This window comes from Capsicum annuum, chromosome 10 (genome assembly GCF_002878395.1).
Source record: "Capsicum annuum cultivar UCD-10X-F1 chromosome 10, UCD10Xv1.1, whole genome shotgun sequence".
In the NCBI taxonomy this organism is placed as follows: Eukaryota; Viridiplantae; Streptophyta; class Magnoliopsida; order Solanales; family Solanaceae; genus Capsicum; species Capsicum annuum.
Window position 1 is genome coordinate 8,347,881 of NC_061120.1, and position 9,820 is coordinate 8,357,700.

The window sequence follows — 9,820 nt, forward strand, 5'->3', positions numbered from 1 at the left end:
ATACTTGATGATTAAATATAAAATTAGAAAAACTATCAACATTCATTGAGTTCACAAAAAATAAATCAACATCACTGAATATAATATTTTTATTTAACTCTTTCATCAAGAAGAAAGGAATGTCATATAATTAAAAAATACTAACTGTAGATGGTAATGTGGCATAGTGACGTGTTTTTTTTACGGAAAAGGCTCAAAAATACCTTGATGTATTATTCGTTGTAGTACTTCCTAACAAAATTCAAAATCTAATCATACGTACAGAATGCATAATAGTAGAAAGAAATTGTTTCACTTCACCGGAAAAAGTTAGTCAACTTATTATATCGACCTCTAAAATTTCTTGAACATTAAGGTTTAAGACATGAAGCAGCAGCGCAATAACATAGTGAGTGAATTATAAATACATTGTAGATTGTAACTATAGTTTTAATATTACCACAGAAGTGGTTATAACAAAACATAAAACAAACGTTGAGATGAGAATTGTTAGTTAAAGGCTCTAACTATGAACAGGGATTAGGGAAGAAACATATCATATAAATGCATGACTTCACCTCATAAGTCACAACTATACAAAAGAGGTGGTTTCTATGATTAGGAGTTCGAACCATATGAGCTCCTGATCACATGACTATAACTTCACTGTTGCACCAGGGATTCCTTAAAATACAAGATCAACCTAATCCCATTAGGATCATCAAAGTCGAAATAGTTTTGAGCCTTTTTCGTAAAAAAAAATCACGTGACTATTCTACATTACCATCCACATGTAAAATGTTAGTATTTTTTAATTATATGCCGTTCCTTTCTTCTTGATGAAAGAGTTAAATAAAAAGATTATATTCAGTGATGTTGATTTATTTTTTCCGAACTCAATGAATATTGATAATTTTTCTAATTTTATGTTTAATCATCAAGTACTCTTAGAATTTTTGAAAATTCCTCTTTCAGAAAAGTAAATGACATTTAATATATTTTAATCATTAGAAAAATATGGATATAATTTTCTTTAATAATCTAAGTGAAAAGTTTATCATATAATGAAAAAATTGAATAATTTGTATCCCTTTAACAAAATTTATTTAGTACCTTCCCAATGTTGAGAAATTTCAAAAAAGTTAAACTAAATCCAGTAAAAACACTTATTTATTTTATTTAAATATTTTTAAAAATTTTTAATTTTACTGATCATATTTTTTTCCAAATCCATAAAACTACTTTGCAAAAAAAAATAAAAATAAAGAAGAAAGGAATGTCATATAATTAAAAAATATAATATTTTACATGTGGATGGTAATGTGGCATAGTCACGTTTTTCTTTTATTCTAGGTGGCATGTTTGGTGGAATTTCGTTAAGGGGAGGGGAATTTTTGAGCCAAAAAGTTAACGAGGGATATTTTTGATCCATTTCAAATAGTTTCGGGGTATTTTTGATTCTTTTTTGAATTCCCTTTGAGGGAGATGTATTTTTGAGTCAAATAATTAACAGAGGGATATTTATGAGCCAAAAATCTAACGAGGGATATTTTTGAATTATTTCAGATAATTCAAGAATATTTTTGAGCCTTTTCCGTAAAAAAAAATGGTTGATTTTGAATTATGGCCTATCAGAGGCACATCAAAACTGCCGCACGTGTTTAATTAGAAACTGTCCAAAGCCACATCAACCCTATGTGAATAAAACTCAAAATCAAATTTAAATTATATAAATATTGATCCAAAAATGAAATCTATTTGAAAATTGAAAAAAAAAAAAACAGAAGTTATTCATTGCACAAAACTGTGAAATACACCTCCAACACTTAATTATAATTTATTAGCATGTATTTTCACTTCCATTTATATCACATATTGTGATTTGATATGAAGAATATGACATAATTTTATTAATTACGTAACTAATGAGCCTGAATGTATGATGTGTTTTTGATGTTCTCTTTAATGAGTTAGTGTTTATTTAAGCTAGTGATATCACGATGTATGGTTTTCTGCATATATTTCTATTACTTAATTATGATTAATTAATATGTAAACTCACTTCAATTTAAAATGTGGGTTAACGTAAATATCATACACTAGTTCAACCTTCGTAGGTTAATCAGCATATTCGTGGAAAAAAGTTCTTTGGTTAAAGTTTCCTCTAAAATTTAAGTACAAATAACAGAACTACAGTTCAATTCCAGTCACAATTATGTACTCCATTCCGTTTTAATTTTTATACCATCTATCAGTGTTGGAGCCAGAATTTTCATTGAGTGGTTTAAAAATATATATACAAACTAGTAGAAGGGGTTTCAAAATCTACTATATATTCATAAAAAATATTTTTAACCATGTAAAAATAGTATAAAAACAGTATAATTTTCCGTCAAAGGATGAACCCCTGATCAAAGGTTGCTCCGCCACTGAATGCTATTGCTTAAATTTTTTAAATTATTTAAAAAAGTAATTCTGTTATAAATATATTTATATTATAGTGAATATCTATTAGGATTTGAAGCATCCATCTTTTACTCAGACTAGGAGTAAATTTTCCCTATAAATAGAGGGGTTTTGTTCATTGTATTGACAATCTTACGATCTCTCATCCCTGAAGAGAAGAAATAAGAATCACTCTCTCTATTCTCTCTACTCTTTTTTTTGTTCTTTATTGTTTTATAACACATTATCAGCACGAGACTCTGCCAAATAAGATGAGATTATAAATCGAAAGGTCAAGGTTAGTAATTCCTTATGTTATTTGTATTTTTCTATTAATGATATAATTATTATTGGATTTGAGGAAAAATAATTGGTTTGGAACCATTTATGTTTTAAATTCATTCCTCAAGAACAATATTATCAAAAGGGATGATAATATTTGGGTTCAAATCCCATCGATTTATGCCTAAGACGCCTTTATATGAATAAAATATTGAGTTTGAATCTCAATACACCATATTGATGATATTGTGATGGCTAAGGCAAAATAATGGATATTGGGTGAAAAGTCATAAAATTCGACCCATTGAATATGCTCCATTCCATAAAGTGAATGTGGTAGCAATATATGATAAGTCTGAAATATGACAACTTACTTCATTCTTGAGGTGTATTTAGTAGCAGTGCATAATATGTCTGAAAGAAGACAAGTGATTGAATACACGAATATAATAATGATCATCAAAAGTGATGATATTTTCACACGCTTATATGATTATAAGATATGCTAGAGAAAATTCTCTACATCATATGTATGCCTCGATTTGCTTCTGAAGTAGCAAAATCTTGAAAGGGGTTATAAGCTATCATAATTTGATAGGCTTAAGGCACGATTATATTCCATTTCTGGGGAATGAGAAACTTATTAATGCAAACGTGCATTTGATTGTGATTGTATCACAACTCACCTCCGAAAGAGGTTGAATAATTTTGAAATCTACTTCTGAAGTAGTAAATCTGAAATTTACTAAAGAAAAAGTTCATGTCATGGTAAACTTGGAGTTTACTAGAATAAAAGTTCATAAATTGATATGAAAGATTGTGACATCTCAAAGATGTGGATGTATTGAAGAACTAGAAGATTCTTCAAGAATTGTTTATGTCGTTTGTTCTTATGAAAAGTTTTTTGGACCAACTAATATTGGGGTTGGATCCCTTCAAATCTGAAAATTATAAAAGGTGAATAAGGGCCCGTTCACCTATCATGTAATATGTTGAAAAGATGTATCAATAAGATGATCACATGTACATTCATGGTCAACCTACATTTGACATTCATAAAGTTACTTGTTCAATATAAATTGAACATAATTTTCAGATTGTATAATCAAGATAATTCATCTTGATGGTGATGGTTTAGCATTGAATGTCTTCGATAAATATCTAAACCATTGTTAATGAGAACAAAACTTAGTGTATTGGTCTGAAATATGATATATTGCAATAACATTTGTATGCATTAGATCAATAAATTATGATTATTTCATCCCTCTCAATTGGTTCAAGGTCGGGAACCAATTATTTCATCTAATAATTTTGATGTGCGGTATACGATTAATGAATATACTATAATGCACAACGATGGATTCCTCAAAGAAGTAGAGGATGTATGTTAGTTTTCCTAACATAAGGGGGAGATTATAAGAGCTATGAAATATGTTAGGAATTATCACCAGATCCTCATCCAAAAGATAATTCAAGTCAAATGCTAAAAGCATCTCATATTAAGCGCAAGTGCTCTTATTTTGTGTTCCTAAAGGATAGAGTCTATGCATGCCTGAAGCGTGGTAGACTAATTGGTTCCAAATGAAAGTTCTTGAAAAATAAGGAGCAAATAATCATAATAAGAAGACAATGAACTCTTGAAGAGCCTACGACATAACACTTCATGAAACCTTATGTAAGGTTTATGTGCCTGAAAATAATGAAGTGATGAGATCTCAAAATGTTATGCTGCATCGTGAACCAGTACAAAATGATATATCATTAATATCTAGATTACGAGGATCTGAATTCTACGTTTGTTTAAGCATGCTGACGTAGAAATATTTATCAAGTGACATGAAAGGATGCATTTTGGTAAGCGTAAAACTTATTTGATTTGCAGTCCAGACACTTGAAGATGTCACTCATGAAATGTTGAATATTGTCACTTGACAAAACTTATGTGAAAACTTTTAAGGATTCAAACTGCTTGAAGCATATAAAAGTTTCTGGAAAACTTATTTATAATTCTTATATCGTATAAGCTTATTGCTTGAATATCATTGGAACTCTTGGAGAGTTTTCAAAGCAATAGATTATTTGCTGAAATTCAAAATATATCGAATAGGATTGGTTATGAAATACCATATCTTAGTGAAATTGATGCACTCATATACCTTGCAAATACTACAAGGCCTAAAGCCTTTTCAGTCAATTTGTTAGCAAGGTATATTTCTGCTCCTACTATGAGACATCAAAATGGGATAAAACACATGAGCTTGTTTTATTCTAAAGATTGCAGTCCCGATCTTATTGGTCATACTAATGTTAGGTACTTATCTGACCCGCATAAAGCTCAGTCTCAAATAGGCTATGTGTTCATATGTGGTGGTACTGCCATATCTTGGAGATATAAAAGCAGTCTATCGTAGCCACTTCATCGAGTCATGTTGAGATAATAGCTATTCATGAAGCAAGTCGAGAATATGTATGGTTGAGGTCCATGATACATCTCATTCGAGAAAAATGTGGTGTGAAATATGGCAATCTACCCACAATTTTGTATAGAGATAATTCAGCATACATAGCACATCTTAAGGGAGGATTCATAAATGGAGATAGAACGAAGCACATTTTGCCAAAGCTTTTCTACATACATGAGCTATAAAAGAATGATGATATTAACGTGCAACAGATTCGTTCAACTGACAATGTGACTAATTTATTCACCAAGTCTTCTCCAATTACATCTTTTAAGAAGATGGTGCACAAGATCGGGATGCAAAAGTTCAAGAATGTTCTCATTAGGGGGAGTTAATACGCGCTGTACTCTTTTTCCCTTGCGAGGTTTTGTCCCACTGGGTTTTCCTTGTAAGGTTTTTAATGAGGCAGCCGAAATGCGTATTATTAGAGATATGTACTCTTTTTCTTTCACTAGATTTTTTTTCCTACTGAATTTTTTCTAGTAAGGTTTTAACGAGGCATATTATCTACCAATTATACATTCAAGGGGTAGTGTTGTAAATATATTTACATTATAGTGAATGTCTATCAAGATCTACTTTGATATCTATTAGGATTTGAAGCATCCGTCTTTTACTCAGACTAGGAGTAAATTTTTCCTATAAATAGAGGGGTTTTGTTCATTGTATTCGCAATCTTATGATCTCTCATCCCTCAAAAGAAGAAATAAGAATCACTCTCTCTATTCTCTCTACTCTTCTTCTTGTTCTTTATTGTTTTATAACAAATTCATATTAATTGAAGGTCGCTTCTAACCATTGATATAAGATCAAGGGGTTTATGTGAAGGCCGAAGAGAGTATTATTTTCATATCCAAAATTTTAAAGGGGTAAAGTGGGTTTTTTTAAGGGCGATTTTCATAAATTCCAATAGTTTAGTAAGTAATTACATAAAATCCCGTTTGTTTTCATATTTACGTAAACTATCAATTTTTTATTTCTTATCACGATACATCACCATCTGATATATAAGTACCGAATATATAACTCTTAGGTATTAATATCATCGAGATACATTCAAATACATAAGTGTTATATATCAGTTGCACAAAAAACATGATTTTTGTAGATTTTCAACAAAGCACCTCTTTCTTATGTATCTGTAACCTAATATTTAGTAAGATACATGGCTTTTATATATTTGGTGGAGGATCGTGTTATGTATCTTCTTTTCCTTTTCTACCAGATACATCATTTTTATGTATCTTCGCACTCTCTCAACAGATACATCTTCTTATGTATCTTCATTAATATCTTCGTCGTTAACCTCCATTAAGGAATCTTCGAACTTCATAATTACTCATGACTTGAACTGTCTTGTATGCTTTTGGGAAGCAAAGCAATTTCGTACCAGAGAAATAGAGGAAGCATGTCCAATATTTAAAGTCTCACCCAACTCTATAAGTATGAGGCCTTTTGGGAGGTGCCCAAAAATAAATTAGTGAGGGTTTGGCCCAAAGCGGACAATATCATACTAGTGCAGAGTTCGGATGAAGTTACACACGATCCCAACAAGTGGTATCAGAGTCCAGGTTCGGATGTGTCGGAGAGGGGACTGTGTTTTGTGAGAAGTTCTCGGTGTGACAAAACTGGAGATCTGCAGGTGGTGCCTTGTGTCGAAAGGGCGAGTGGTGGTCCGGCGATGTGTCCTATTGGGTGATAACGACGGTACAAGATGTTTGGTAGATCATGTGAAGTGACCTAGTAGTTGGAGATCTACGGTTGATGCCTTGTGTCGAAAGTCTTCTTGACAATTTGATACGAGAATAATCACTAAAATAGACTTATGTGGGTGTGCATTGAAAGCAACCAAGTGTATGTGCAAGAGAAGTGCAATTAAAGGCCCAAATACATACCAAAACAGCCCACTCCATACATTAGAGGGGCAGCCCATTCTTGAAGGGCCTTTTTGATCATTTTAACTTCTATTTGTTTTATAATATATAAGGAACATGTTAGAATTTATTCACTTAGTTTTTGAATGTTGAAAATGGTAGAACGCACTTGAAACCCTCAAGTTCTATGTCTTGTGAGGCTTGGCCAAAACTAGGTTAAAACACTAGGGTGAAATCTTTTTTGTTGTTTGTTTGCTTGGAACTTGGGGTGCTTGAAGGATTGGGGTCCTCTCTTGTGTCTCTTTGAAGAGTTTAGGTGTTCCTACTATCATCATTAAGGGTCTTTGTGTGTCATCTACACTTAGATTCTTAGTCATTATAGTAGTTTATGTTTCACTATCTATCTTTTTGTCTTTTGTAATCTTGTAATGTTATATCTTGTTGTTGTGGAGTTCGAATCTGATTATTCTTATTATCTTGTTCATCTTGTTATTTTTGTGTTGTTGGCTGTTTTTGAGTGTCAAATACACCCTTGTTTCTTGTATTTTTGTTATATTTGTCGAATCTGAGTGAGGTCCCCTTTTGGTCCACGACTTTTCTTGAATTTGTGGATTGTTTGGGGTATGTTTTGTTCTTTCCCTTGTTTGTCTTGTATCATTTGGTATCAAAGCCATCTTTGGTGTTGTTCTTACAATACCAATCTTGGGCTTTCTTGCTAAGAAAATTAAAAAAAAAATTGATGTTCTTGTTGTTCTTGTCCTTGAAAGTGTTGTTCTTGTTGTTCATCTTGGCCGAGGTTGCTTGTAGCATCTAGATCTAGTAGTCCTTTGGTGTGTATTGTTGTTTCTTGTGTTAGTTTCGTGATTCACTAACACGAAAAGGTGTCTAAATCTATATTTGAGCTTGAACTTGTTAAAGTTGTGTTGTGAACAAGGACCTAGGGCGAGAATTTATGACTTGTTGTGGCCGGTTGGGTCTTGAATTCGTGAATATTGTTGTTGTTCTTGAAGGATTGTTGTGGTGTTCATCTTGTTCTTCATCTCATCTTACAACTTAAGACAACCAAAAGTGTAATATAGATTCAAAAAGGTGAACCTACAAGTTGTAAAGTTGTTTGTGAGAAGACTCGAGCCATCACTTCCTTGACTTGACATCTACTTTTCAACCACATTTCCTTGTTTCAAGGGACCTTGTTTTGTGGGAATTGTACAAAGTCAAGTCTACTACAAGAAAACAGCTTATTACCTGGGGATTTTCATAGGGATAATATGGTAAAATTTTCAAGTAATTTGATTACCTGCGAATTTTCTTACCAATTATAATCCAAAGGAAATACCTTCGTAGGTAATTATTACCTGTGGATTTATAAAATCCCTAGGTAATTTAGCTGTAAAAATAAATCTGCAGGTAAGTTATTTGCGGATTTATTTGCGATTTCAAAAATTCCTAAGTAATTTAAAGAAAAATACCAAATTTTAATAATTTGTATTATCCAAATCCAAAAAAATTTCGTCACTGGTATTCTTTTTTTTTTGGGGGGGGGGGGGGGGGGGGGGGGAGGGGGGGAGTAGGGGAAGGTGAATGGTGGAGGGGATTACAACGTGGGGAATCGAACCCTCGCCAATAAGGTGGGAGTTCAGGTAACTAAGCTACTAAGATTCCCCCGTCAATGATATTTATATGAGATAATATATATATATATATATATATATATATATATATATATATATATATTTATATAGAGAGAGAGAGAGAGAAAGATTTTGGTAAAAGATAAAATATTAATTATATGCAAGTTAAAAATATTGAAAAATACGCATGGCATTTCTACAAATATGCAAATATAAATTAATTGAATATGATAATTTCAAATGATGGCTTAGGCCCTTTCTACTATATTTTTTTTTTTGGTAATGTTCCGAGACCTTATTTTATTTAATTTTTTATATAATAGTTTATTTAACCTGAGAACAAAATAAAGATTTTAAAAAAAAATTATTTCTAATGTCATTATCCTTGTTATATATAATTTTAATTTTCTTAAATATATTTTAAGGAAAATATTCCTTTTTAAATCTCTAAATAAAAATAAAATCTTACATTCCCCAAAAAAAACTCCAATTAAAATTATAATAATAAAATTTTCAAGTATGCATATATCCAAGTAAAATCCAAAAGAAATCTGCAACGAAATTAACAATAATAAATATTAGAAAAATTACTTAAAATATTATACAATGTAATAATAATAATATATAAATAAATTGTATATTTTCAAATCATGAATGCGGCACGTTAATATTTATTTGATATCAAAATAATGCGTAGAAAATATCAACATTTAAAATAAATAATTTTGCTAAAATAACAGTCTAAGAGGGGTATCGGGAGGTCAAATTGGGTGTCAGCACAACTAACCCGATTTATTCCCACAAATTGGGGTCCGTGGAGGGTACAGTGTATGCAGACCATATTGCTAAGGTAGAAAGGTTGTTTCCAATAGATCCTCGGTTCAAGAAAAATAGTTTGAAGCCATCCAATTTCAAGAAAAATATTAGTGAAAATTAATTTAATATTGGCCGTTGATCAAATATGATGAACGATTGAGATTAAAATTGAGGAGATGAGTCAAATTGAGATTAGATATTTGGTTAAAAACATTGAATAAAGAATTTTGATTGAGTCAAATTAAACTCAATTGACACTAATTGAGTTTAAAATGGCTAGAATTTAAATAAATTAGGAAAATTGAATTGAATTAGGATGGTATTTAAT